This window comes from Talpa occidentalis, unplaced genomic scaffold, assembly GCF_014898055.3.
Source record: "Talpa occidentalis isolate TD23 unplaced genomic scaffold, MPIMG_talOcc4v2.1 talOcc4.5, whole genome shotgun sequence".
In the NCBI taxonomy this organism is placed as follows: domain Eukaryota; kingdom Metazoa; phylum Chordata; class Mammalia; order Eulipotyphla; family Talpidae; genus Talpa; species Talpa occidentalis.
Genome location: NW_023604861.1, coordinates 24,677,690 through 24,700,781, shown reverse-complemented (window position 1 = coordinate 24,700,781; position 23,092 = coordinate 24,677,690). Strand labels below are relative to the sequence as shown.

The following is a 23,092-nucleotide window of genomic DNA, read 5'->3' as shown; positions in this document are numbered from 1 at the left end:
GTGAGGCTGTCTGCAGCCTCTGCAGTGCCAGTTCAATCCCTGCTGGCCTTGGAGCAACCCACATGGCGAGCAGACCTCTCCTGTCTCGCCCGCTGCTCCCCTCAGCAGTGTATTTTGTCAGTCTGCCTGTTCTGTTCCCTGCTCTGTCTCTGGTGAATCCTCTCACCCTCCTGCACATCTGGCCTGTACCCCAGTTCTTGTATAAATAAAACAAATCTTTAAAAACAAAAAAGAAAGTTGGGAGTATCAAGGTTTGTCCTATGCCTCACATGCATATGCAGTCTCTCAGAGAGGTGACACTTTCTCTGTTATCAGATGCTTCTCCTGATTATAGATGGAACCAACAGACAGGAAAGAAAGTTGATTGCATATAATGATGTGAGAGGTACTGAAAAGTCACCTGACATGTTAATTAAACTCATCTTCTCTTTTTATTTTGGGTTATTGTAGCACAGTTTATACTTTACTCCAAGAGGAAATAAAACACTTGTTTGTTCCAGTTTCTAAAGGAAATTGTTCCCCCTTGTATTGATTCAACAGATGATTGGGCTTCTGGAGAGTAATGTCCCAGGGAAGAAAGGGCTTCTCTTCCAGGGAGGAGCTTAGAGGACAGGAGAGAGATCACTACTTGCTTAAGATAGATATATAGGGTGACTATCAGAGTCGAAAGTTATCTACTCATCATCTATATAGCAATTGCACACTCAGTGTATGCTAAACAATCTTATACTTGCTCACATACTGCTTTATAATAAATCTATAGATGAATTTGATGTGTATGGTTCTCTTCTCCAACTAGATTGTACTGTTTGATTTCAGGGATGTTTTCCTTTTTTTAACGTCCAATTCCATAAATAGGGTGAATAGCCATTCCTGAAACATCATCTTGTTGTATTTGATTTCATTCAGTTAGTCTTTTTCTTTATTCACTTCACAGCACACTTGAGATCAAATAGAATTGAAGAGATGTCATTGAATTAAGCAACTCAACACAGCATAAGAAAAATTAAAAGCCTACTTGCCTCTACTAATTGATGACAGTTACATGATGATAATGTTAACTCTCCAGGAGCTTCTAAAGTATGGAGGTGGATGCCGCTGATGCAGACATATATAAATAGTACATATAAAGTAGCTTAAAACATTAAATCAACGTATCAAAGCAAATTGACACTTAAATCACATTCTTAAGGAATAGCAGGATTTCTTTCATACATTTCCAAACCAAATGCTACATGCACCAGCAGCCAAACTCATAGGTCTTTGAAGATGCAAGCATTCTGAGCACAAATTCACCTTTCATGCAAAAATTCCAAAACCCAACCCATAAACATAAATCACCCTTCATAAATCACCAAATAGTCTCTTTGGTTGTAATACTATACGAATTAAATTGTCAAGAGTGTTTTCCTTTTATAGAAGTTGATTCAGTATCTTTTAAAGTCCTCAAAGCTGTCAGATTCTTACAGTTTGAGCTCCAAAACATAAAATAATGCTTTTCTTTGTTTAGAAATTTACAACATAAAATTTCAAGCTCTGACCTGTTGTGAAAGTTACCTTGGTAGCATGAGATTTTATTACTATGGTAACTTAACAAGACGGAAGTATTAAGAATATTTTCCCAAAATACTTTCAGGAGAGTTTACCATTTATGATTTGAAATCACATTTTCACAAATATCTTCAAATATATTGAAAAATTATCTAGCATTCATTTTATATTCTTTTATATTTTATCATTAACTTACAAGTGTATTGAACAGAATCTCTTTTTCAACATCTCTGTGCTGGTGAAAAGTTATTCCACTTTTGTGGGGATTTGTGCCACCAAATCAGGGAAGATACCAGTCCACTCTGCAACTGCACAGAAAAGAAGGAAACTGCATCAACTGTGTGATGGTTTTGAGTCAATGAATGGCTGAATGAGATGCCAACAATTAATGGAAGAAAGCAACTCTTACGTCACTGTGAGTCCCAGAGATTCACCTAGAAAACCACATGTATAAACATCTAGCACACGTGATACACAGATCTCACTGGAATTGAACTCCGAATCTGTGAATTACAGGAGCATGTTAAACAGATGAGGGGTATGAAATCTATTTTTATGTATTATGTAGCATTTCCAGAAGACTCAGCAAAAGGGTACCTGGATATCCAATACAAAGAAGTCTCACTATGGCATTATATACTCACTTTTCAATATTATGAAGCCTATGACTTGATGGGCTGAGGAACCCTGTGTTAGCAGTACTGAACTCCTGGGAAACATATGAGTCACAGTAGGAAGATGTCAAGGCCTTTACAACCATTTTTGCACAGTATTGCATATGAATAAGTCACCAGGTAACTTTGCGTGGCATGAGGCTAAAAGGAATTCTTCTTTTCAAAGTTTTAAAATGATCTCCAAGCATCATCGCAGCAGAAAGGGTAGAGAAAAATTAATGTGTGTTTATGTATGCATGTGTTTTGCTTGGCTCTTTGTTTTTCTTCTGAGTGTCATCCTTGCACGGCTTGTCTGCTCTTGTATTACCTGCTGGGGGTGAGTCAATTCCATTTCAGTTGGATATAAATTTGCAGCCACATTATCCTATCTAATAGGAACAAAAAACAGAAAGATTTCCTGAGGAGCAGCTGGTACATGCAAATTGAGACTGCTCATTTTAATTTTGGTTGTCATGACATTTCCTCAATTACCTCCTTGACCTGAATCACACTTCTTTCAGCCTGTCTGGAAGATACAGACTTATTTTCTTATTTGGATCGCCCCAAGAAAAACCAGGAGGAATTCTGAATGTTATGGGTTCTCTCGAATGTTGGACATATGCAGAAAATGGCATTTGAATTTTAACATACCAAGAGTGTAATTGAACAAAACCTGCCAGTCAAATATTCACCGGGTTTCTTTCATTACTGGATGAAAACTTCACTTTAAAAATGGAGAAAAATATGCTCAGAAGCAATAAATATGGAGGATGCAAAGCATGTATAGCTAAGAGAAATTATAATAAAGTATAAAGATATTCATGTAAAACCTACTGGCTAGCATGGACTCACATTTATGTAGGTTCTATAAAGCAATATACCCTCATTTATCTAGGTAGATGTTAAAGAAATGCTACTCATCATCTTCACTGTAGCTGGGATAACAGAATCAGTAATAGCTCCCAGTTGTTTTCAAAACATAGAACTACAGAAGATTGTTGGTCAAATATTTCCCATCACTTTAATCTGTCCTTAGGATGACAGCACCTATTCTAGCTCCTTTTTCGTGATAAATGTGAGAGATTTTAGCATACATTAGACAAATACATTAACCAGTCACTGACACATAAGTATATGAGAAACATTGGAAATGTAAGATTTGCTCTTATAGCAAGCGATATGGCATAGTTTTAATAATAAAGAAATAATTCACCCTGATTGATTTATAATGACCAAACAGTTATAATTAGACTTTGGGGAGGTAGTATGGCAAAATAAAGTTGATAACAGTAATAATTATATGCTTATATTATAAATGCATATGAAAAATTCTAATTTCTTTCCTTATTATCTGTTTTCCATTGTGTATTGCTAACAAATGGCATTTATTAAACGAGTTACTGGTGGAAATACAAGAACCTCTGTTCATTTTCATTATGTCCAACCTAGAAAAAAATTGTGACTGGGCCTTCCCAGCAGTGGTGAGGGTACATTGTGTCTGAGATCAGATAGTCACGTGAGCAGCCTTTGTGAATCGACCTGTTCTGCTAATATTTACCAAAGACCACAAGTTCCTGTAGCTGGAAGAGTTAGGAGCTAGTCTATTGTTTGAGCAAACTGAAGCTTTCTTTGGAAAATCTTGGCAATGGGAAGTGCATTTGCGTATTTATTTATAACTGTCATGCATTTTTCTCTCTAAAGAAAAATAAGTCTTTAATTTCCTATTGAACTTGTTCAGTTGACAGAAAATTTTTCTATGCAGCAGCTTCATGTATAAAACATGAAGCAGGAACAAACTACCAGTACTATATGGAAATCTTCAGAAAGAAAGAGCTTTTTGGTTTGAGTCATTTACATTGGAAACACAAAGTTGATCGTATTGAAAGCAGTGCTGTGTGAAGCAGGTAGCTGAAATAATTTTCAAGTTTCATCTCTTTGGAGTCCAGATAATATGGTAGTAAATTGAAATAGGCACATGGTGATAATTTCAGGAATGGGTTTGCAATCCAATTATGACATTTTTCATAGTACCTCCTACTGTGATATTTTTCAAATATTGGAGAATACTAGAAAACTCATCACAGAGATATACAACCTACATTATCCAAATGACTTTTAATAGCTCACATGCAGCTACCAGTATATATAATTTCCTACACTGTGTTGGCACTTCAGCAATGCATTTAAGTACACCTCTGTTCATATGGTGATGCCAGCTGAAAAAGGAATTTAGCTTTTAGAGCACTTGGTGTAGATTCTAGAAACCCACCAGACCTTTTTTTTTTTTTTCCCCCCCCCAGACACTCCTACATTTGCCCTACTGGCTATTGTCTAGTCTGAATCCCACAATTAGTCCTTTAAAACTTTGGGACTGGCTCAAGTCAAAAAGCCCACAGTAACACCAGCAGGCACTTTTAGCCTAATATATCTTTAAAAATTGTGAATCCTGTTTACCTTCCTCATTCCCTGTCCTCATAATTTTTTTGGCCAAAAGAGAAATAGCATTTTTGACACAGCCTTAAAATACATTCCAACATGATCTGGAGACCTTCAAAAAAATTGAAGAAAAAAAAAAAAGAAAAACCCTCTTTCCTTCAAAATGGACCTAAATTTCCTGAGCAAGTCTCAGCTAGCTTATGCAGCAGTACAAAAACTCTCTGGAAACAAAACAAATGCACTCACTACTTCACCAGCTGATTAGCTTTCTAATTGGTGATAGGGGAATTTTAAGTTTCCATATATTCCTCCTGTCCAACATACTAAATTGGTCTTGTATTAGTCTGGCCACTGTATGGCAAAAGGCACATGTGTTTTATGGTCCTTGATGGAACCTTAGAGATCATCATCCATCCCTTTCAGATTAATGAAAAGCATTAAGATGTATAAGAAGTGCCATCTCAGGCCTCCCTGGTGACTCAAGGGTTTGTCTCAGCACTATCAAGCTATCTGAAGCTGCTGCAGCACAAGTTCAATCCCCGGCCAGGGAGGTGACCCACGTGGCACAGCAGACTACTCCTGTCTTTGCCCGCTGCTTCCCTCAGCAGGGTATTTCAGTAGATTCACCTGTTGTGCTCCCCACGCTGTCTCTGGTGAATCCTCTCACCCCCTGCACCTCTGGCCTACACTCCAGCTTTTGTAAGCATAAATAAATAAAATAAACCTCTAAAAAAAAATAAAAAGAAGTGCCATCCCTCCTCTGCTCTACTGTAGACTCTCACCATGCTGGACTCCTTCCTGACCCCTCTTTTCAACTGTAGACAAACTGCATTTGGTACCTACCCCTTGGTGTACTCTGAGCCCTGCCACACTGTGCAGCTCTCCTAGGACTGGGAGCTTTTCTGTGTTTACTGACACTGGGCAGAGTGGACACTACAGAGCATGCAGGTAGCAACTAGCAAGTAAGAGTTGATGGTGACAATGGTGAGGTGAGATCAGAGGAAGGCCCAGTTTTACTCTCTTTCCATATGAAATTTCATTCTTACACTAAAACAAAATTTTTTTTAAGTCTTAATGAATATAGTATATGAAGCAAGGTTGTTATTTAAAAGTTGCAAGTAACAATCTACCTTTAGAATTAGAGGTTTAGATTTTTACAGCAAACTGGGAGAAACTCTGGAATAGGCAGTTTTTATTATGTGAAAGATAAAGCGGAACTACCTTCTAGTTCTCAAGGGGAAGCTCGGCTATAGTGAAATATATTGGATTCAGATGTTTTAAACTAAGACATCAAGTTTTAGGCTAGTTCAAATTTAGTGTATATTTTAGCACTTGCTGTCCTGCAGCCAATGCCTGTTTTCTCTGTACTGAATTAAATTCTTGAAACATGTTTATTATTGGGAGGCCGTAAAGAATGATTCCCTAAAATCTATCTTACCAAGCTTTACCCCCCAAAAGTTGGAACCATTATGAAAAGGACTTGGTCTTTACCTTTCTTGGGAGGAGACAACAAATTTTGGGAGGCTGGTGATCAGCAACCTGAACTAAAAAGACTGTTATTTTGAGACTGAATAAGTCAGATTTGTAGAAATATATTAAAGTTGGCATAGCAGATGGGACTGTGATAAATGGATGTCATCTGGCTTTGGGGCTTGGTCTCTGAGCACATCCATGGGTAACTTATAATTTATTTTTTGTATAGATCATCCCTTCTATTTTCCATAAATTTTCAGTAACACCTAATTGCAAATAACCATCTGGTCTTTTCTTTACTGGGGGAAAACTCAGTGTCCTCACTCAGAGGCCACCGGGCTGGTGATGATGGTGGCCATCAGCTGTTATGGACTGAACGTTTTGCTGACATGATTAATAGAGAACAAAGAAAACTGAGGGAGCTGAAACTGAGAAAAGATGTGAGGGCACCATTACTTCCTCTCAGAAAGAGCCGTAAGACAATTTAAAGTTAACTCCTTTATGGTAAACATGTAGATTGGACTCAACCTATCATTTTGGAGCTATAAAAGGAAATACACCTTATTTTAAATTTGAAGGTAGCTGAGGTGTGATCATTTTTCTATTCATACTTGTGTATTAAGTACCAGAAACTGCTCCTTTTTTACTGGTGATCCAAGTAAAAGAAATCATGAATTCATCATGCAACCAACAGTTTTCCAGAATCTCTTGTATGGCTTCTTTTGCTTAATAAGTATAGAATGACTACTGGTAAGTCTTTGCCTAGAGGAAGAGTATAATGGACCTGATGAAGGTTAGCTCCTTGCCATAACTCTTGATTGGCATAGCTGTCACTAAAGAGGAATCTGATGAATTGCAGAAGAATTGAGGGACTCTTGAGAGAGAGGGACCCTGTAGGCCCTACTCATCTCTTAGGCTGGACCAGAATAGGTAAAACACATTCTGTAGGAAACATATCAATATTCCTCAAAGTGGCCTCCCTGGTGACATAGGGGTTAAGTCTCAGCACTATCACCACTAAGGCCTGAGTTCCATCCCCAGCCAGGGAGCTAATCCACATATGGCATAGCAGATCTCTCCAGTCTCACCTGCTGCTCCCTTCAGCAGTGTATTTCGGTAGAACTGCCTGTTCTGTTCCCTGATCTGTCTCTGGTGAATACTCTCACCACCACCCCCCAGCACTTCTGGCCTACATCCCAATTCTTCTATGCATAAATAAATAAATATATCTTTAAAAAAAAAACAAACTAGAAGAGAACAAACATTTAAAAGAAATTCTTCAAAAAGAAATATGCTGGGCCTCCCCGGTGGCACAGCAGGTTGAGCACAGCGCTGTGAAGCTGTCTGCAGCCTTGCAGCATGGGTTCAATTCCCGGCCGGCCGGGGAGATTCCCACATGGCGTGGCAGACCTCTCCTGTCTCGCCCACTGCTCCCCTCAGCAGTGTATTTCAGTTGTTTGCCTGTTTTGCTCACCCTCCTGTGCCCCTGGCCTGTACCCCAGCTCTTGTATAAAAATAAATAAAAATCTTTTTTAAAAAAGGAAATATATCAAAAAGAATGGGACATGGGTTACCCTTCACATATACCAGAGACAAGTGTTTTAGAAATAAAAATGTGGCTGGAATTGGAATGCCCTTGGATTCAGGAATGCTGACACACTGTTATGGTTCAGGAACAAAGGTTGAGCATTTGAACATGGGATATTCTCTTGTTTAGGTAGGAGATGTCACTGCAGGATGGACATGCTTTCCTGGCGCAAGCAGGCTCGATTTGAACAAAGGCAATCAGCGGTGGCTAAAAGCAGAGCAGTAGTGCAAGATCAAATTCTTTCTCCCATGGGCTTGAGTAAACCTTGAACTTCTTAAATTTAAACTTAAAAAGGGTCTGTATGTGGGTGGGAGGAAAAAGCTTTCCAGGGAAGGTCCCAAGAGTGAGATGCTAGACTTCTTACTAACAAGTCATGCAATGCTTGTTGGAAAAGTAAAAGAACATGACTGCTTTGTAGCCCCATGTTAATGAACCACTATTCATGTGATGACCCATAGATGCTCTGCCAACTTTAATTTTACATATATAATATTAAAAGGAAATCATAATGTTACATTGTGTAGGGTAATCCCAAATCACAATACATACTGTGATTTCTTCCTCTTGTTTATTAATTTAAATGTGAGGTCCAGGGAATTTTAGATTAGCAGAAATTCTAGAAGCCTCAAGGAAGACTTGGTCTCTTCTGGGATGTTTGTGAGGGAACTCCCCTCGCATGGCTGACTACAGACTAATTTCTGGAGCTCTCTTTTAACTGATTGCAATGGAAGTCAGAAAGAATTTAATACAAATATGGGGTAATCTATCAACCTGTGGTTCCGCATTATATAGCTGTGTCAGTATTTTAGTTTGCTGCATTTTTACTCCTCTTCATAACTGCTAAAACATTTTCACATACATTATGTTATTGATGCCTCATAGCAACGCTCATGAACATGTAGAGCCCATTTAATAGATGAGGGCACTGGTATCCAGAAATTAATTTATAAAGCTATAAGTGAACATAAGTGGGTTTAAACTTATAGATACTCTTTAATTACAAAGGGGGAAATAGTAACTTTACTATTGACAGTATGGCAGACACCACTTTAACCAAGTAATGGAGATTAACATCACCAAGTAATGAGACATATCAATATCATTTACCTTCTGGTACTAGGCATTGAGAAGGGCAATATCACCTCTGTGGTATCTTTCCAAAAATACTAACTGGTTATGAGAAAATATGAAAAACATTCAAATTGAGGGCTTTTCTACCAAACTGGCCAGTACTATTCAAGTGTCCAGACATAGACAAGATGAGAAAGAAAGAAAAAAAAGACTGAAGAACTGTTCCAGATTATAGGAATGAAGGAACCATGACAACTAAATGAAATTTGGGAATGTGGAGCTGAAAAAGGGCAGGTGTGAGATAGTTGGTGAAAATGGATAAAGAGCTATTGGTTAGTTAATAGTATCATTGTCAATATTAATTTCCTGATTTAATTGTGCTGTGGTTATGTAAGATTTGGGAAAGCTGTGAGAAACGTATACAGGAACTTTGCATATTGTTTTTGCCTCTTTTTGTTAGCTTAAAATTATTTCAAAATAAACCAATTTTTATCTACAATGACAATTTACATAAACAAAACTCACCTGGTAATAAAAGAGTTTTTAGAAAAAAAAAGTACTAAACTGTCTACTACCACTAAGGGTTAGGTTGAATAAAGAGTAGACTACAAACTACTTGATCTCTATTACATTCAGAAATTGGGTAAAATTAATTTAGGAAGTCTTCTTGAGGTATGTCAGTTTTAGACTGAGAATATTTTAGAGAGGGAATTTTAGGAAATAAATATTTATAGTTTTTCATATATAAGTACATTTATGTATACTAATGTACAGACGTGTATGTATATACACACACATATATAATCATGTATAAAAGAAGGACCTTTGCTTCTCAAAGTATATTCTCAGATATTGAATCAAGTAATTCTAAAATAAATTAAAAAGCTCAACTGATTGTTAAATACATGGAATATATTTGCATTGGTGATGATCCTGTGGGAGTCTACTATAATGTACTTTAGAATTTGGGGAGGTATAGAGCATGGTGGTAAAGACCTTGGATCTGAATAGACAAATCCCAGGAGATAGATTTGCAGACAAAAAACTGTGATCCCATGAACTGCAGTTTTCCTTTCTGTAGAATCAGCAGAAGTGATGGTCTGGTAGTATTTTTGTGTGATCGAATGAGTCAATATATACTAACTCTGACTACAGCACTAACAAGTTCCAACTTTTGAACTATGATTGAATTTAAGTAAAAGGGAGAACAAGATGGCTTTCTGGTTCCATCACCGCTTGAGTCAGAATAGTTCCTTTGGATGATATTTTATCAACTTAAATGGACATGCTGACTCAAAGACTGTTTAAAGAAAGCTCACCACTAATAAATGAAAAGGAAAGAACATCATTTATACAAATTCACCAGGGATATTTTAAAAACGATAAGTGAGTCGTAGAGAACAGTTTGCCATGGAAAAGCTCTCAGCTGTCACCACTGCATCAGTAGTCAACTGGGTACTGTCTCAGGAAGAGAGAGTGGAAAATAGAGGCTCTGCCTCTTCAGTGCCCATGATGGCAAGCAGGGAAGAAACCACAACTGCTCCAGGAGTCCAGCAAGACCTGCCCAGAGTGGGCGGACAAGACTTTAAACAACTTGGAAGGGCTCTTCAAAGAACAATTAAAAACAACCTCCCATGGTGGGAGGTGAATCTGGCTGGGATACTCCTGCTTTCTTTCCCCAGGGTAGAATTCCCAGGCTTCTGGATCTTGGTGGAGCGCCCTTGGCAGCGGACACTTAAGTATGTTCTTTTTCACTTTCCTGGGCCTCCGAGTGGGGGTTTTGAGTACACAGGGTGAAGAACATCTGTTCTCTTGAAGCTGAAAGAGATTTGCAGTCAGCAGGTGGGGGTTGGAGGTTTATGAAAATAGTGGGGTGAAGTTCATTTTGTGGACAACTCTTGACCATGGGTATTATTTATTTCAAATTTTATACTGCTGAGCTCCTGTGGGCTTACTACAGATCAATTCATAAACAAACACACACTAAGTTGTGTCCTGGGGATAAATGATGAGTTTATGTGACTTTGGGGTTGTGTGTGAGAGGTAAGAGGGGAGCCACAGCTGAGGACTCAGTGTAATTAACTGAAATTCCAGACTACGCCTCTATTTGGGTAAAAGACTGCGGAAATTCCCTGAGCCATATACAAGTTTTAAGGCATTAATTCCGTCAACATTTCTCAAATGAATTACTATGAACTAAAGGCAATAAATAATCCCTTAGAGTCTACAGCTTTCTTTAAGAGACCAGACATGTTCTATAAAATAGCTTTGACAAGCATAGTTAATATTTCTAATAGCAATGGACCCAAATCATTTTTATCCACTCATCTTACAAATATCTATTGAGTGTGTACTATATGCCAGAAAATATAAGCCAAGACTCAATCTTTTTTCATGACTAGATAGTTAACTCCATCATAATAAACCTACTTTTTTTATGTAATGAGCATCAAGAGACCCTCGCATAGCAATTCTGTGTCTACACAATTATCTTTGTGTGCTTCAAGTGGTGGAAACTCCTTGAATGAAAGGATGAGTAATCACGAGAGGGTCATGGATGGGGGTCCTGTCTGAGCAGAGCCACAAAAGGGAGGCTGGAGGCTGTACATTCCCAACTTACATAAAATGGCAAGAAGTTACGTTCTCATTGTGAGTAAATTTCAATGAGATCATTGGAGAAAAGCCTTCATCATGATTCCAGGAAATCAGCTGCAGGCCCAGCTATCCTTTTGCAACACAAAGTATAACAGGTAGGCAGACATGTAATTGAAAGAGAGGGGTAGTGGAAAATAAGGGGGGGGGGATTATTTTGAAAGGGGGAGAATAAAGCAGAAGTTAGAGATTAAAAACAGTAGAAAAGGGTGAAGCGGATATCTATGAAAGGAAAGAGAGACTCCACTCCACCTCCCTACATGTGATACGATGGTGCGTGTAGCTCTAGCTGCCTTCCCTGCTCCATTCCATCCTCTTCCTGCAGAGAGTCCCATGCAGACAGACTGGTCAGAGGCTCTAGATAGGGTACATTCCCAAGGTTTGATGTCAAAGTTAGGGAAAGATCACTCTATGAAACTGACTGTAGACGAGCAACAATTAACTGGCTAACTTTGTTGTGCGTGGAGTAACCCAGAGTGGGAAATGGTTTGTAACTGAGTTGATAATAAGATAACCATGTTTCTCAGTTTAAGCAATATAACTATTATATTTTGACATATTTGGCATAAGATAATAGTGATCTGGGTAACTAATACTAGTAATTGGACAGGTGCTATGTTGGCGGGAGAATGACATACCGTCCAAAAATTAATAATGATTTAAGAAAATATATAGAAAGTAAAAAAAAAAAACCTTTAAAAATTAAAAAAAAAAAAAACAAAGAATTGGTCATATAATTTGGTAGTGTTTATTCATCCCCGTTCGTGGGAAAGATGTACTTTATCTGAAGAAAATAGTATTCCAACTTTGTGCATGAGACAAAGATAAAAGATTCTCTCTCTCTTTCCCCCCTAACCCCCTATCTTTTATGCCAGTTGCCACTACAAATTTGCATTTTGCACATCTGTCCAGAGTTCCCTGATAATCTATTTCTTTGTCCTTTCAGCTCATCATGAGAGTATATTTTTCTCACAATTATTCTCACTACCTCCCTCAGCACACCTTCATGGGAATACTTCCTCTGCTTCCTTAGTCCAGCTTCAGTCTTCAGTACTCATTTTGCTTGACTTCTCTGAGGTATCTAATATTACTGTTTCTGAAAACTCTCTCCTTATTTGCTTTCTAGAACACTGCCCTCTCAGTTTCTCTCCTTACCTCTGATGTTTTCATTTCCCTTTGTACCATAGATTTCATTTCTTTGCCTTCCCATTCAGTGCTACTGTCCACAAGAGCTCCAGCCCAGGTCCTTTGCTCTCCTCCCTCTGCACACTCTCATTGGAAAACACATCCTTTCCTCCCTGCATCCCACATAAGTGTTTGTCACACTCAAATACTAGCCTCCAGGCTGTTTTCTTTTCTTCCCCATCAGTGCAAATCAAAGTAGGTAAAACTCAGCATGTCTGAAAATAAATCCTTATTTTCCCTTCAAAACATGCTCCTACCAGCTTCCTTAGCTTGCTGAATGCATGTCCATATCCACCAAGTAACCTCGAGCCCGATTCGGGTTCCTTGGACTCTCCTGCTTCTCTTAGCTCCCATGTTCAAGCACTTACTTCGTTAGCAAGTTCCAAATCTGTCTTAGCCATCCATCCTCACTCTTATACCTCAGTTCCAACACTTATAGTCTTTTTATTTTAGAGACTTTAATCTTCCCAACTCACTTTCCTGCCTTTATTCTTTCCTACACTAATTAATTATCCACACTTCATCCAAGGTGAGTGCTTCAAAATTTAATTCTAACTAAATTATTTCTCTAATGTATAGCTTGCTAGTGGCATGTCATTTGTTTGTGGCTCCTGAATGGTCTTAGCTGATGTATAAGGGCTGATACATCTCACCCTCTGCTTGACCTCAGAAGAGAGAAAAGTCTCTCTTCTTCTCACCAACACAGGCCAGTTATAGTCCAGTGAAAGAGTCATAGCAGAATAGTTAGAGCAGAAGATCCTACAAACTTTTATCATGTCTAAAAAGATATTCTTGTATGGTTAAGAGTAATTAGGCTTCATGTTTCCTTTGCTTCTAACAGCACACACTTTGACTTACAGATTTCGTTGAATTTTGTCATTGTCGGGTGTTCTTTTCACAGTCTTCAGTCTCATCTGCACTGGCTGTTGAGGGCACATGTGTTGATCTCACACCATATCTGATATTTTGCTCCTATTGAGTAAAGAAGCTTGCTTCATGTTCTAAGAAAAAATGGAAACATTTAACATCACATTGCCAGGATATGAGGATCTCTAGCAATAGCATATGTCATTAATTTCAGTCTTTGATAATCCAAGAAGTATGGAAAATTCCCACCTCCTACTCTTTTGCAGGATCCACAACTCTGCCAAGTTTTGTAGCTCATCAGGATATTTACAAGCTAAATGTTGAGCTGTGGAAAAAAGAAATCTTCACATCTTTACTCAGAAGCTTTACAAAAGGCAATGTGGTAAAGGAGGCAAAACACCAGATTCCATTTCTTGCTTTTCCAGGAGCAACGGGTATGATTAAAGACAAAATTCTAAACCTTTCTCAGACTCAGTTTCCTCAATTGTTAAACAAGAAAGTGCTTTGGCTGATCTCTAAAATTATTTTCAGCACTAAATGCAAAACAAACAGAAAACATTGACAATTTCTTTCAAATTCCTGCCCAATGTGGTGACTAATGAGTGTTTCCTTTTCGAGATGGGAACTATAGATGGGCTTTTGTATTTCTCAAAACCATGTACTTCTTCTTTAAGATCTTCAGCCCTTCAGTGCCTACCAATGAAGTTATGTCCATTTCTGTCCCGTGGACAACAACTGCTCACAAACTGAAAATAAAAAGTACAGTCCAGGTGACTTCATCTGGGTAAGGATGATCCTAGAGCTTTTACTTCCCTAAAGCTAGTGTGCTAAATGCACTCCAAGTGTCCCGGCCAGCGTGAGTAGTGAAAGGGGGAGAGTATGTGTGGGAGGTGATCTAAAGAGGGATTATTTCCAGGTAACTTCACATCCTCAGTTCTCCAACACTTCCTCCAAAAGGATACAGGTTTCTTCTCTTTCCTTTCAGAAATGTAACAGATATATCATGTTGGGACTAAACCCAAACAAAAACTATAATCAGCAGTTCAGTCTCATCCAAATTGAAAATCATGACATGCGCCAAGTGGCTACGCCTTCTGAAAAAAATCCTACACGTTTGGAAATTAATGGGAATTAGGATGCAAATTAGATAATACTTAGAATATATGTTGCATTTACTAAATATTTAGAGTACATAAAAAATTACCTATCAAAATTTGTGGGAAGCAACCAAGGAAAACAGTTATGAAAGAAAACCTTAGTTTTAATTGTATATTAGAGTAAATATTAGCTACATGGCACCCAGGACATTAGAAAAAATATAGTAGAGAGAACTCAAAGAAAAAGTGAGCAGAAAAAAAAAGCAAAAAGCATCTAAAATATATCTAATACCTAAGAGAGAAACTAAGTCTATAACTAATTTTTTGAAATATTAATAAAATAGATCTTTGCTGAGTTTCTAAAGAAAAACAAAGAGAAAAGAAAGGAAAAGCAATGTTGGAAGCAAAAATAAGGTGAGGCATATCTACAGGTACAGCCTGGATAGAAAATAATAAGAAAATACTATCAATAATTTTGCTTAATCTACATATTTGAATAAGTTAGTAATTCCTCCTTGAACAAAACTGTGACTCACCAAAACTGATTCATGAAAAAAGTAATGCACCTGAATAATACACCCTTCAACACACACACACACACACACACACACACACACACACACACAGGAAGACCCAGCACTGCCAAGACTATTATATGAGTTTCTACCAAACATTCATGAATCAGATCATCCCTGTCACTTTCAGCTATTTCTAGGAACACTGAAAGAGAGAAATCTCCCCAAAGCTATGTTATAGAACTTGATCCTTTACCTAGAGGATAATAGAAGAAAAATCATACATCTTTATCCTTCATCATTCATAAATGCAGACTTTTAAATAAAGTAAAAATCTAGAAATGTATCTATTTAAACCCATTTTACCATATTAGCAGATTAAAAGAGTAAGAATTTGATGATTATATTATTAAGTGCAGAGAAAATGGATAAAATTTAGCTTCTGATTTGAGAAATAGTCTTAGCAATCCAGGAATGATTTATTTTATCATTCTGATAAGGAGTGTCTTTCAAAAAACCTGTAATGATCATATTTAAAGGATTTCTTTAAAACATGGAGTATTGAAACTGGAAGTCTCATCCAGCACAATAAGATGAGATGGGAAGAGAAAGAGACATTAAAAGAAGAGCAAGCCTATTAATATTTAAAGATGATATGATTATCTACATAGAGAATGCAAGGGAATGTGCAGAAATTTAGACTAAGGGAGTCTAGGAAGGCTGTAGGACAAACGATTATTATCTTAACAGCAATCATTTGACTTTGCATTATCTGCTAAGAAAAATTAATTTTGAAATTGTAATACAATAACAACAAAAATTTAAGATAGGAATAAATCTAACAGTGTTGTACAAGACCCTCTTAAAATAATTATATAATTCCTGAAAGATATTAAAGAAGCTCTGCCTGCATGGAAAGATGTACTTTGTCTAGAGAGGGGATGAATCAATACTAAAAAGGATGTCAATTCGCTCATAAATGCAGTCACAACAATATGCAAAGTGTGGCCCATTATCAGATTCATTATATCACAAGCAACCAATGTGCCAAACACTCACTTTGTTCTATTAATACTGTCTAAAATAGTATTAATAGGAGCCACATCAAATAAGTAAGTGCTGAGAAATTAAGGGCACCTTTTTCACCCTCACCAGCTGACCCTGCTGGTAACACTATTTTAGAGACACTGAAAATATGAGCTATAGCCTGATGATAATATGCGATGCTTTTTAGGCAAAGTTTTCATTGGAAGATGAAAGTTAATCATGGAAGAGCCTAGGCAGTCAGTAGGACCCCCTTGTGTCTGTTCACTCTTCCATTCGGCTGGCCTGCCCAGTACACTCACTCTACCCTGTTTTCTTTTCTTTTCTTTTCTTTTTTTACAGATTTATTTATTTATGTATACAAGAACTGGGGTATGAGCCAGCGGTGCAGGGGGTGAGAGGATTCACCAGAGACAGAGTGGGGAGCAGAACAGGCAGATTGACTGAAATACACTGCTGAGGGGAGCAGCAGGCAAGTCAGGAGAGGTCTTAACCCCTTGTGCAACCAAGGAGGCCCCATCCACCCCTGTTTTCAAAGTAGGAGGCTGAAGCATGTTTTGTTTTGCTATGTTAGGTGGTCACAGAAGCTGAAGTTTACCCTCTCCTCTGCCTGGGGCTGGTTTTCCACCTGATGAGGAGCCAAGAAGTTCCATTCAGCCATGGCCCTCTCCACCTCCACCCCACTGTCTAGAGGACTCTATCCCATTCCTTAAGCTTTCCAAATGAAGCCATGAGTCAAAACTGAGATGGCAGCAGGATTTCCTGGACTACTATACAATCAAGCTTTTCTTCTTGGCTCATATACAGCTAAGAGCAGTCTTCTTGCTCAGGACTGAGAATTGTTCCCTTCTCAACAGGCCCAAGACTGGTGCTGTCTATGATTAATGGGCTGTGACAACAGAAGACATTTGATCCAGACTCAAACACTGGGAGTATTGTGAGTATTCTCTGTTTCTCTCATTGATGTCTCTGTCTTCTAATGTTAAACATCTTTCCTTTTCTTACCCCCTGACTTACTCCCCTTTTCTTACTCCCCTTTTTTCACTCTCATTCCCTTTATACATCTTTCCGGCTAATTTCACTTTTCTTACTTCTCTCTCCTTATCCCCATTTGTCCATTGTTTATCTTCTGCTGCCTCTCCCTACACTATTTTCTTCAATTTCTGCATAGATTGTCAGGCCTTCAATAATTTCCCCAGGTTCTCTCCCTGCTTGACAGGATTCTATAACCCTCTGGTATTCACTTTTCTAAAACTCTCCTACTTATCATCTTATGGCAAGATATAGACCACCATTTTAACAAGAAGAATTAGTGAAGTTCCCACCACAGGAGATGTACATTAATTGGACAAAAATACCATCCAGATTAGGGTCTGTGTTTCCGTCTACTTCCAAGCCTCCTCTTCTCTTGGCAAAATATTTCTTTGTTTTTTTTTTGTGTGTGTGTAGGCAGATAATGTTTGGAATAATGCTCCAGGGGTTAATTATCATGAATTTGCCCAATGCAGCTTTTACTGCTATGTTTTTTATTATTTTATAGTTAAATTTTAGCTTAGCTAGGAATTTTTAGAAATTCTCATCAGAGCTATATACCTAAGTTATCAACAAGATTATTGCAGAAATCACAAGATACTTTTGTACACTTATGAAAATTGTAATTTTTTATGGATCAAGAAATTAAAGGTCAATGCTTGGCCTGTATTTCAGAGAGGAACTATGTTCTGGATGATTAATTTGAGGAATCATTTTCACTTTGTGTCCTCAGTCCCTAACACAGTTCTTTGTGCCTAAGATAATCTCAGAAAGTACATGCAGAAATAGATATTGGTTCCTATCCAATGTACTCTCCTGGGATGCCTAAATACATAATTGAGAAAGGGTCTCATATGACTGCATATTTCCTCTCCTGCAACAAATAACAAAATTTGCAAGTGAAAGATTAGCATGACTGAATTATGTCTTGGCATTTGAATAGTCATTTACAATTGCAACCCACTTGGTAGTTTTTACAAACTGCCAATTCATGATAAAAAGTTGATGGAAAAGGAATTGTTATAAATTTATTGATGAGAAAGTCAAGGAAGAAAAATATATAGACCCTGAAAAGGGCCAGTTTTCACTTTAGTTTAAAACGGGGCCTCCCCAGTGACAAAGTGGGTTGAGCTCAGCACTGCGAAGCTGTTTGCAGCCTCTGTAGTGCGGGTTCGATTCCTGGCTGGACAGGGAGAGACCCACATAGTGCAGCAGACCTCTCCTGTCTTGCCTGCTGCTCCCCTCAGCAGTGTATTTCAGTCAATCTGCCTGTTTTGTTCCCCGCTCTGTCGCTGGTGAATCCTCTCACCCTCCTGCACCTCTGGCCTGTACCCCAGTTCTTGTATAAAAATAAATAAAAATCTCTAAAAAAAAAAATGAATCAACACTAAAGATATAAAGGAAAGTGATCTATTGTGACATGGTATACAAGCCTAGTTTTTCTGAGTGAAGAAAGAACATGAGTGAATCATCTGAATGGGAAAAAAATACCTAAGCAACCCCAAGTAACTCAAGAAGTCTCTGGACCTGCCCAGTTTACTTGCTCCCCAGCTTTCTTCCAATTTTCCTCTAGATAGGTAAAGACATAGCCACTTTAAAGTAAAGCTCAGTGTGGAATTGTCTAGTGGATGCTTAGTACATGCTGGGAACATCAACAATGCAAAAAATGTATTTGTTAAAAATGATACTTTAAAAACCATGCAAAATAGCCACCCAAGATTCAGAATTAATTTTTGGTCATCTTTTCTCTTCTATTATTAAGGATTTTTTTTAATTGTGCATTATATCAAGCAGGAAATGGAGGAAATAGAGCAGGTGATAGCCAGCTAGTAAGGGCCCAATTGGGAAGCTTGACCATTGATTATCCTCTAAAATTTTTAGTGATTTTTTTTCCCACATATAATCGTACACCTGAGCAAAAACATCAAGGCCAGGTAGCCATAAAGAAAGTGATCAAAACTGCCTAAAACTTTCACCTGACCCATATTGAAAACTGCCCTTAATCATTACCACACTATAATTAGTGTGAGAGCCAGACTTCCAAAGCAAGTCTGGCTCACAATTATATCAGGACCATCTCTGGCCCTTTGCACTGTCTACCTCACCCTGGCATTATGGGGTGACACTAGAGATTTGTAAACTAGAGCTGATCCTGGGTTTTTAATAAAACCCATAGTCAGGAAGAGACAAGTACAGAGACATAAGGAACATGGGCTTAGGGTCAGGAAGACTTTGCTTTGGGTCTTGGCTATTTTATTTACTAGCTGTGTGATTCTGGGCGAATTTCTTAATGTCCCTGATTTTGTAATAGTAATAAGTTTCAAAGGATTGTTGGGAGGTCAAAGAGAAAAAATATAGGAAGAACTGGGAAAATATGGAAACCAATCTAGTAGAGTGAGTATCTACTAAATGGTAGCTGCCCCCACACTATGGTAGACCACAGCTTAGTCACTTGGACAAGAAATCATTCACTTATTGTAAGGGCAGGACATGGGCACAGGTGCAGGTTTTCTGATCCCATGCAGACCGGGTAAAGGAGGAGTCAGAGTCCTCAGTAGTTTTGCAGGTTTTTTATTTGGGGTTCACCAGGCATATGGCAGGCAGGGGTGCTGGGGGGCCGGGAGGCTGGCAGGCCTCCCAGCCCCCAGCAAATCCTCACTCTATCTGGGCTCTCTGGTGATCTCGGCTTCTTTTTCGACTTCTGCTTCGGCTTCTGGCTGCTGCTGCTGCTACTGCTGCTGCTGCTGGTGCTGCTGGCGTCCCCCCGTGACGCCGCCCTTAAAAGCACAGTCTTAACTCAGCTGAATCCCATCTACCTATGCCCACACCCTATTCCAGGTGCCCGCCATCAGGCATGCATTCAGGACAAGGATCCATCATCTATCCTGATGGCGGGAGGGCAGAAAAGCCTGATATTTTCTTTACCCTACACTCCACCCCCTCGGGGTTTTCTGCCATACAGTCTATACACATATATACAATTTTCTAAGCAAACAATGCAGCCATAGCCCACAAAAACAAATACATCAAATATAAAATACAATATAACAAAATACAACAGAACACAAATAAGTCCAGGCAGGGCCCCAACCTAGCGCAAAAGACAATTATTGGTACCAGCAGATGAGCCACCAAATCTGCTGCCGAAGGCACTGCTCATACGAGGGAGGGGAATCACTCACAGCATCTGCTATAACACACCAGGAGCCGTCAGGTTTCCTGGCCTTCTCTGGCTGTAGTCTCGGCTACAAGGCACACACAGCATCCACCCCCAGGATGCACTAGCTCTGGGATTGGCGATTCTATTCTGTTGGGGGTAATCGCCAACCCTCAGGGTTTCTGTCTGCAGTCGCTCCAACACTCGGCCTTCACAGCCACCCATGCGACTCGCAGACCCCTGCACTCAGGCCAACCCACTGCACAAGCACATGGGTCGGGGATCCAAACTCTACATTTGGCTTGGGCTCCACCCCAAGCCACGTTCCCCACCCGTCCCCCAAGGACAGTTTCCTCAGCTCCTCACCCTCACTCAAGAATGAGCAGGGCATCACCCACAGGTGATTTTACGAGACTCACAGGGCTTCAGCATACCCAGGCTGCTTAACAGCCGCTTAGGGCTTCTCAACTTAGCATCAGCACCAGCTTTTGCCGCCTTAGTTGGCTTTTCTCCTCCACCTGGCTGCTGGGCATAACAGGCTGCTTTTGGCCATCAAGGCCCACTGGCCACCCCAGATTCTCAAAAAAAAAAAACATAACCTGCCAAGGTCCTCCGCCTTCTGGCGGGATTGTCAGTCCAAGTTTATCAGTCCATGTCCATTGGCCTCTCCCTGTGTCAGCAGCGGCCTGCTGCCTCAGGGGTCATTGGCTGGTCCTTTCCGGTGTCGTTGGCTGGTCCTCTCGGGCGTCTCCTCCATGCAAGGTCTCGTCCCACAGATCTGGATCGTATCCACCTTCTGTGCCGCCATGGCACCTCCAGCGTCATCACAGGCAAACAGTCTGTTCTCCTTAGTCCCTCCAGGTCTTCGGAGGGCTCCAATACCCATCTGCATGGATCTTGCCGACTTACGCCAATTGTAAGGGGCTGGACTGGACACAGTGCAGGTTTTCTGATCCCATGCAGACCGGGTAAAGGAGGAGTCAGAGTCCTCAGTAGTTTTGCAGGTTTTTTATTTGGGGTTCACCAGGCATATGGCAGGCAGGGGTGCTGGGGGGCCGGGAGGCTGGCAGGCCTCCCAGCCCCCAGCAAATCCTCACTCTATCTGGGCTCTCTGGTGATCTCGGCTTCTCTTTCGACTTCTGCTTCGGCTTCTGGCTGCTGCTGCTGCTGCTGCTGCTGCTGCTGCTGCTGCTGCTGCTGCTGCTGCTGCTGCTGCTGCTGCTGCTGCTGCTGCTGCTGCTGGCGTCCCCCCGTGACGCCGCCCTTAAAAGCACAGTCTTAACTCAGCTGAATCCCATCTACCTATGCCCACACCCTATTCCAGGTGCCCGCCATCAGGCATGCATTCAGGACAAGGATCCATCATCTATCCTGATGGCGGGAGGGCAGAAAAGCCTGATATTTTCTTTACCCTACACTTATGCAGCGGATATTGTGTATTTACTATGGGCCAAGAATGAGTTAGGGGCTGAAATGGACTTTAGATTTTTCCTTATGTGGATAGAAAAGGTCATCTGGAAACCAGAATTGAGAAAAAAGTATGGAATATAATGGAGAGTTGCTCTGACCCTCAACAGAGAGAACCAGAGATTCCTGCTTCTACAGGATGAAAATCAGTGGTTTGTAAACTTGATGAAACTACCATCTATCAAAGTCAAAATAAGTATTTCAATTTCATGCAGCTTCCTTATTTTTCAGCTTCTCCCCCCTCAGATGAGTTGGCTTTAGTCATTTAGGTGGCCCAATTGGATCTCAGCTCCAAACAAAATTGACAATAAGGAATGGAAATCAAAGTTGTTCTTACTCCTTCTTTATGACAGAGAAGAGACTTCAGTGTTTCATTTTTCTTTCCTCTCTGACTCATTATTACAGTCGAATGCCATGAGAAACAACAGACTTAGTCAGCCATTATAAATATAGTGTGAATTTGTTTATTTCACTACTTTCTCCATAATTCCTTTAACCAACAGTAGAGGGAATATGTGTTTTGCTGGCATGGCAGCCTTTAATTCTCCAGTAAGGAGCCCGAGAATTCTAGATCCTTCCTAGACCAAATAATAGGCCCTAAAGATTGTCGTAATTCTTGGAACCTGGGATTGTAAACCTTACATGGCAAAAGTGATGTTGCAGGTGGGATCAAGTTAAGCACTTGGGATGATGAGAAGACTATCCTTAATTATGTGGGTTGGCCCAATCTAATGGAGTGGTCCTTAAATAAGAAAACCCTTTTCAGCTGTGATTAGGAGAGACCAGTATCTACAAAAGCAGGGTCAGAGAGATGCTCTGTTATTGACCTTAATGACCAATGAAGGAGCCTATGAGCCAGGGAATATGAGGGGTCTCCAGAAATTGGAAAATGCAAAGAAATTGAGTTTCCCCTAGACACTCTGGAATCTTGGGATGTACTAATGCCTTGACATTACCTCAGTGAGGTGTGTATTGGAATTCTATCCTACAGAACAATAAAGTAACACATTTGTGTTGTGTTAAGCCAGTAAACATGTGGTAATTTGTTACAGCAGCAATAGAAAATGGAGACACAAGACGACAAGGAAGTGAGGATTCTAAGGCAAGTAGGGAGGAAGAATTGGAGTCATGGAAGAGTAGTGACTTTAGTCAATCCTTTTCTTGGTCCAGAGACTACCCAGAATGAGCATCACCCCAGATGAATGGAAAAAAGCAGACGCTGGCCATTGAAATATAGCAAGTCATGTATACACGTGTGTTCACTTTCAAAGAACTTAGTCCTCCATTCTGGGGCATTCTCTAAA

At 39.6% G+C, this 23,092-nt stretch overlaps 1 long non-coding RNA gene across 1 annotated transcript in view; it reads right to left on the bottom strand.

Moving 5' to 3' along the window:
* Window positions 1-768: 768 nt before the first annotated feature.
* Window positions 769-23,092, bottom strand: part of LOC129146928 (uncharacterized) — a 67,702-nt gene continuing 45,378 nt past the window's right edge. Inside the window, exons 3-5 of the long non-coding RNA XR_008554311.1 lie at window positions 13,468-13,610; window positions 1,748-1,859; window positions 769-941 (exon numbers count right to left, since the gene is read on the bottom strand). This is a non-coding gene — a long non-coding RNA (uncharacterized LOC129146928). The remainder of the gene's footprint in view (window positions 942-1,747; window positions 1,860-13,467; window positions 13,611-23,092) is intronic.